A 6,833-nucleotide genomic window follows, 5' to 3' on the forward strand; every position below is an offset into this window, starting at 1 on the left:
TGGATTTTTGGGGGTCCCGAGTTGGTTTTTGGGGGTCCCAGGGTGGTTTTGGGGGATTTTGGGGGTTTTTTGGTGATCCCAGGGCGGTTTTTGGGGCATTTTGGGGGATTTTTCGGGGATCCTGAGTCGGTTTTTGGGGGTCCCGGGGGGTTTTGGGGGGGTCCCCAGTCGGTTTTTGGGGGTCCCGGGGGTTTTGGGGGGTCCCCAGTCGGTTTTCGGGGGTCCCGGGGTCGCACCGGGCTCGTCGGAGCCGTCCCGACAGTCGCAGTAGTCGTCGTTGACCCAGGCGAAGGCGATGGAGCCGGAACCGTCCAGGCAGCGAAACGGCCCCGAGGGGTCATAAACGGCAGCTCTGGAAATGGGGAGGGGGATTTGGGGGGATCTGGGGGGGTTTGGGGGGATTTGGGGATTTGAGGGGGATTTGGGGAGATTTGGGGGGGTTTGGGGGGATTTGGGGGATCTGGGGGGATTTGGGGGGATTTGGGGTGATCTGGGGGGGTTTGGGGGATCTGGGGGGGATTTGGGGGGGATTTGGGGGGGATTTGGGGGGATTTGGGGAGGTTTGGGGGGGATTTGGGGGGATTTTGGGGATTTGAAGAGGATTTGGGGGATTTTGGGAGGGATTTGGGGGGGTTTGAGGGGATTTGGGGGTGGATTAGGGGCAATTTCAGATGGTTTTTTGGATTCAGAGGAATTTTGGGGTGACTTTGGGGTTTTGGGTGATTTTGGGGTGATTTGGGGGACTTTGATGTGATTTCAGGGTGATTTTGGGGTGATTTTGGGGGTTTATTGGGGTTTATTGGGGTGCTTTGGGTTTTCTTGAGGCGATTTTGAGGTGATTTTGGGATGATTTGGGGTGATTTTGGGGTGATTTTGGGGTGGTTTCAGGGTGATTTTGGGGGTTTTTGGGATGATTTTGGGTGATTTTGGGATGATTTTGGGGTGATTTGGGGTGATTTTGGGGTGATTTTGGGTGATCTGGGGTGATTTCAGGGTGATTTTGGGGTTTTTTGGGGTGATTTTGGGTGATTTTGGGTGGTTTCAGGGTGATTTTGGGGTTTTCAAGGTGCCACTCACGGCTCAGGGCCACCCCTCGGGGTCTGGGCACCGTCACCTCCGGGGGTCCGGCCAGCGCCAGCGGCAGCAGCAGCCAGCAGGGGAGGGGGCAGCATGGTGGGGCTGGGGGCGGCCCTGAGTCAGGGACCCCCAAAAATACCCCCAGAGATTCCCCCACCCCCCTTCAGATCCCCCCAAAATCCCCCCAAAAAATCCCCCCCGAGGTGTCCCCACCCCCCTTCAGATTCCCCAAAAATCCCCCCCAAAAATCCCCCAGAGATTCCCCCATCCCCCTTCAGATCCCCCCAAAAATCCCCCCAAAATCCCCCCCAAAAATCCCCCAGAGATTCCCCCAAAAATCCCCCCCAAAAATCCCCCCGAGGTGTCCCCATCCCCCTTCAGATCCCCCCAAAAATCTCCCCAAAAATCCCCCCCGAGGTGTCCCCACCCCTCTTCAGATCCCCCCAAAAATCCCCCCCAGACCCCTCGGATCCCCCTTTGGGGCGCCCCAAATTCTCCCAAAATCCCCTCAGACCCCCCTTTAAACCCCCAAAATCTCCCAAAGCCCACAGACCTCACCTTAAACCCTTCAAAATCCCCCAAAATCCCCATTTTAAACCCCCAAAATCCCCCAAACTCCCCAAAATCCCCATTTTAAACCCCCCAAATCCCTCAGACCCAACTCTAACCCTTCAAACCCCTCAGACCTCACTTTAAACCCCCCAAAATCCCCCGACCCCATTTTAAACCCCCAAAATCCCCACTTTAAACCTTCCAAACCCCTCAGACCTCACTTTAAACCCCTCAAAAGGCCCCAAACCCCTCAGATCTCACTTTAAGCCCCCAAAATCCCCCAAACCCCCCCCAAAATCCCCACTTTAAACGCCTCAAACCCCTCAGGCTTCACTTTAAACCCCTCAAACCCCTCAGACCCCACTCTAAACCCCCCAAATTTCCCCAAATTTCCCCAAAATCCCCATTTCAACCCCCCCAAATCCCCCAAACCCCTCCCGGTACCGGCTCGGGCCTCACGCGCGCGCGCCTCAGGCCCCACAGGCCGGAACCGGAAGTGGGAGGAGCAAAGGAACTTCCGGTTTCCCTCCAATGGGGGCCGCCATATTGAATGAGGGGCTGCCCGGTATCGTGGGCGGCGCCATCTTGGTTACGGCGGCTCAGCCAATCAGAGCCCGCGCGTCCCGTTGCCATGGAGAAGGGGGCGTGGCCAAAGGGCGGCCGCGGGCTGGGGGCACGTGCGGCGTTTCCGGGGGGGTTTTGGGGGGTCCTGGGGGGGATTTGGGGCAAAATTTGGGGGATTTGGGTGTCCTGGGAGAGATCTGAGGGTCCTGGGGAGGATTGGGGGGCTCTTGGGGAAGATTTGGAGGGTCCTGGGGGGGATTTGGGGCGAAATTTGGGGGATTTGGGTGTCCTGGGAGAGATCTGAGGGTCCTGGGGAGGATTGGGGGGCTCTTGGGGAAGATTTGGAGGGTCCTGGGGGGGATTTGGGGCGAAATTTGGGGGATTTGGGTGTCCTGGGAGAGATCTGAGGGTCCTGGGGAGGATTGGGGGGCTCTTGGGGAAGATTTGGAGGGTCCTGGGGGGATTTGGGGTGAAATTTGGGGGATTTTGGTGAAATTTGGGGGATTTGGGGGTCCTGGGGGGGATTTGGGGTGAAATTTGGGGTGGGATTTGGGTGAAATTTGGGGGATTTGGGGGGTCCTGGGGGGGATTTGGGGTGAAATTTGGGGGATTTTGGTGAAATTTGGGGGATTTGGGGGGTCCTGGGGGGGTCTGGAGCGAGCTGAGGCTCCCCCAAAGCCCCCCCTGACCCCTCTGTGCCCCTCCCCCAGCTCCGGGACCCCCCAATGGCCACTGGAGACCCCGGTATGGGGGAGGGGAGGGAATTGGGGGCTTCTGGGGGGGTTTGGGGGGTCCTGGGGGATTTTGGGGGGTCCTGGGGGGGCTTTGGGGGGTCCTGGGTGGGATTTGGGGGGTCCTGGGTGGGATCTGGGGGTTCCTGGGGTGGATTTGGGGGTCTCGGGGGGGATTTTGGGGTCTCGGGGGGGATTTTGGGGGTTCCTGGGGTGGATTTTGGGGTTCCTGGGGTGGATTTTGGGGTCTCGGGGTGGATTTTGGGGGGTCCTGGGTGGATTTGGGGGTCTCAGGGGGGATTTTGGGGTTCCTGGGGTGGATTTTGGGGTTCCTGGGGTGGATTTTGGGGGTCTCGGGGGGGATTTTGGGGTCTCATGGGGAATTTTGGGGTCTCGGGGGGGATTTTGGGGTTCCTGGGGTGGATTTGGGGGTCTCGGGGGGGATTTGGGGGTCCTGGGGTGGATTTGGGGGTCTCAGGGGGGATTTTGGGGTTCCTGGGGTGGATTTGGGGGTCTCGGGGGGGTCTCTGACCCCTCTGTGCCCCCCCCAGGCCGGGCCCAGCCCCCCCGGGACCCCCCCCGGGCCCCCCCGGGACCCCCAACAGGACCAGGTGGGTGTGACCTGAGTGACCCCTGAGTGACCTTTGACCCCTGGGTGACCCCTGGGTGACCCCTGAGTGACCTTTGACCCCTGGGTGACCCCAGGTGACCCCAGGTGACCCCAGGTGACCCCAGGTGTCCCCCCCTGTCCCCTCCCCAGGTCTGGGGGCTCCGGGGGTCCCTGGGCGGCTGCAGCTGCGGGGGGAGGAGGCTCAGAGGCTGCGGGGGCTCTACCTGAGCCTGGGACAGCAGCTGCAGGTGAGGGGCACACCTGGGACAGGTAATGAACATCTGGAATGGGTAATGGGCACATCTGGGCACACCTGGGACAGGTAATGAACAGCGGGAATGGGTAACGAACACATCTGGGCACAGCTGGGACAGCAGCTGCAGGTGAGGGGGGGGCACACCTGGGACAGGTAACAAACAGCTGGAATGGGTAATGAACACATCTGGGCACAGCTGGGCACACCTGGGGCAGGTAATGAACACAGCTGGGCACAGCTGGGACAGGTAATGAACACAGCTGGGCACAGCTGGGCACATCTGGGACAGCAGCTGCAGGTGAGGGGCACACCTGGGACAGGTAATGAACATCTGGAATGGGTAATGAACACATCTGGGCACAGCTGGGACAGGTAATGAACATCTGGAATGGGTAATGAGCACATCTGGGCACAGCTGGGACAGGTAATGAACATCTGGAATGGGTAATGAACACACCTGGGCACACCTGGGACAGGTAATGAACAGCTGGAATGGGTAATGAGCACATCTGGGCACACCTGGGACAGGTAATGAACATCTGGGGGGGGTCACACACACACCTGGGATGGGTAACAAACACACCTGGGCACACCTGGGACAGGTAACGAACAGCTGGGCACATCTGGGATGGGTAATGAACACACCTGGGATGGGTAACGCACACCTGGTGGGGGTCACACACACACCTGGGCACATCTGGGCACACCTGAGGGGGTTGGGGTCACACCTGGGGGGGGTTGGGGTCACACCTGAGGGGGTTGGGGTCTCATCTGGGGGTGTTGGGGTCACACCTGGTGTCTCACCTGCTCTCACCTGGTGTCACCCCCGGTGTCTCTCCCGCTCTGTCTCTCACCTGGGGGTGTTGTGTTGTTCTCTCCCGTTCTCTCTCTCACCTGTCCCGCTCTCTCTCTCTCTCTCTCTCACCTGTCCCGCTCGGTGTTGTTCTCTCCCGTTCTCTCTCTCACCTGTCCCGTTCTCTCTCTCACCTGTCCCGTTCTCTCCCCTCTCTCTCTCACCTGTCCCGTTCTCTCTCTCTCACCTGTCCCGTTCTCTCTCTCACCTGTCCCGTTCTCTCCCCCTCTCTCTCACCTGTCCCGCTCTCTCTCTCTCACCTGTCCCGCTCTCTCTCTCTCACCTGTCCCGCTCTCTCTCTCCCCGTTCTCTCTCTCACCTGTCCCGCTCTCTCCCGTTCTCTCCCCGTTCTCTCCCCTCTCTCTCTCACCTGTCCCGCTCTCTCTCCCCGTTCTCTCTCACCTGGGGGTGTTGTTCTCTCACCTGGGGGTGTTGTGTTGTTCTCTCCCGTTCTCTCTCACCTGTCCCGCTCTCTCTCCCCGTTCTCTCTCTCACCTGTCCCGCTCTCTCTCTCTCTCTCTCTCTCTCACCTGGGGCTGTTGTTCTCACCTGGGGCTGTTGTGTTGTTCTCTCCCCGTTCTCTCTCTCACCTGTCCCGCTCTCTCTCTCTCTCTCACCTGTCCCGCTCTCTCTCTCTCACCTGTCCCGCTCTCTCTCTCTCACCTGTCCCGTTCTCTCTCTCACCTGTCCCGCAGGTGGAGGCGGGGCTGGCGCGGGCGCTCCTGGGCGGGGCTGAGGCGGAGCTGCTGCGCACGCGCCGGAGGCTGAGGGGGATGAGGGGCCGGGGGGGGCTGGGGAGACCCCCACAGGTACCGGGGGAGGGGGGGGGGGGGCTGAATTGGGGAGGGGTCTGGGGGTCAGGGGGGGCTGAATTGGGGGGGGGCTGAATTGGGGAGGGGGCTGGGGTCAGGGGGGGCTGAATTGGGGGGGGGCTGAATTGGGGAGGGGGCTGGGGGGGCCTGGATTGGAGGATCCTGAATTGGGGGGGGTCCTAAATTGGGGGGGGGGTGTCTCTAGATTGGGGGGGGGTCTCTGGGTCTGGGGGGGTTCTGGGGGTTCTGTTGGGCCTGGATTGGGGGGGGTCTCTGGATTGGGGGGGGTCTCTGGATTGGGGGGGGTCTCTGGATTGGGGGGGTCTCTGGATTGGGGGGGGTCTCTGGATTGGGGAGGGGTCTCTGGATTGGGGGGGGTCTCTGGATTGGGGGGGGGGGTCTCTGGGCTTGGGGGTCTCTCTGTGGGTCTGGGGGCTCCGCTATGGGGCAGGACCCCCCCCTGACCCCCCCCCCGTTGCCCCCCCCAGGCTCGGGGGTCCCGGCGGGAGGGGGGGGCGAGGCCGCGGGAGCCGCGGGAGCCGGTACGGGGGGGCTGGGGGGGATTTGGGGGGTCCCGGGGGATTTGGGGGGATCTGGGGGGGATTTGGGGGGGCTGGGGGGGATTTGGGGGGGTCCCGGGGGGGTCTGGGGGGGTCTGGGGGTCCCAGGGGGGGATTTGGGGAGGATCTGGGGGGGATTTTGGGGTCTGGGGGGGTCCCGGGGGGGATTTGGGGGGGATTTTGGGGTCTGGGGGTCCCAGGGGGGATTTGGGGGGGATTTTGGGGTCTGGGGGTCCCGGGGGGGGATTTGGGGGGTCCCAGGGGGGGATTTGGGGAGGATTTGGGGGGATTTTGGGGTCTGGGGGGGTCCCGGGGGGGATTTGGGGGGATTTCAGGGGGGGTTTTGGGGGGTCCGGGCTGTCCCCGCCCCCATCCCCCACTGACCCCTCCCCCTCCCCCAGCCCGAGCCCCCCCAGGAGTGGCCGGAGTGGGGGGAGGGGCAGGGGGATCCCCCCCCATCCCCCCCCCCATCGCCGCCCCCCCCGCCGGGACCCCCAGGAGACCCCGGGGACCCCCCCAGGGACCCCCCCAGGGACCCCCCCGGGGACCCCCCCAAGGACCCCCCCAGGGACCCCCCCAGGGACCCCCCCCAGGGACCCCCCCGGGGACACCCCCGGTGACACCGGCCCGGGCCACGCCCAGCAGAGCCCGGCCACAGGTGAGACCCCCAAACACACCTGGGGACACCTGGGGACACCTGTGACACACCTGGGGACCCCCAAACACACCTGGGGACACTTGGGGACACCTGGGACACACCTGGGGACAGCTGGGGACACCTGGGGGATACCTGAGGGACCCTCAAACACACCTGGACA

General features: G+C 62.7%; 1 long non-coding RNA gene across 1 annotated transcript; it reads right to left on the minus strand.

The window, feature by feature from the left end:
• Positions 1-229: 229 nt before the first annotated feature.
• Positions 230-2,311, minus strand: LOC131574539 (uncharacterized). The gene is made up of 3 exons (XR_009276535.1): positions 2,074-2,311; positions 1,078-1,179; positions 230-352 (listed from the first exon to the last, which is right to left on the minus strand). It is a non-coding gene; the product is annotated as an uncharacterized LOC131574539 (long non-coding RNA).
• Between the last annotated feature and the right edge of the window lie 4,522 nt (positions 2,312-6,833).

The sequence above is a fragment of the Poecile atricapillus genome, unplaced genomic scaffold, assembly GCF_030490865.1.
Source record: "Poecile atricapillus isolate bPoeAtr1 unplaced genomic scaffold, bPoeAtr1.hap1 scaffold_378, whole genome shotgun sequence".
NCBI lineage: Eukaryota > Metazoa > Chordata > Aves > Passeriformes > Paridae > Poecile > Poecile atricapillus.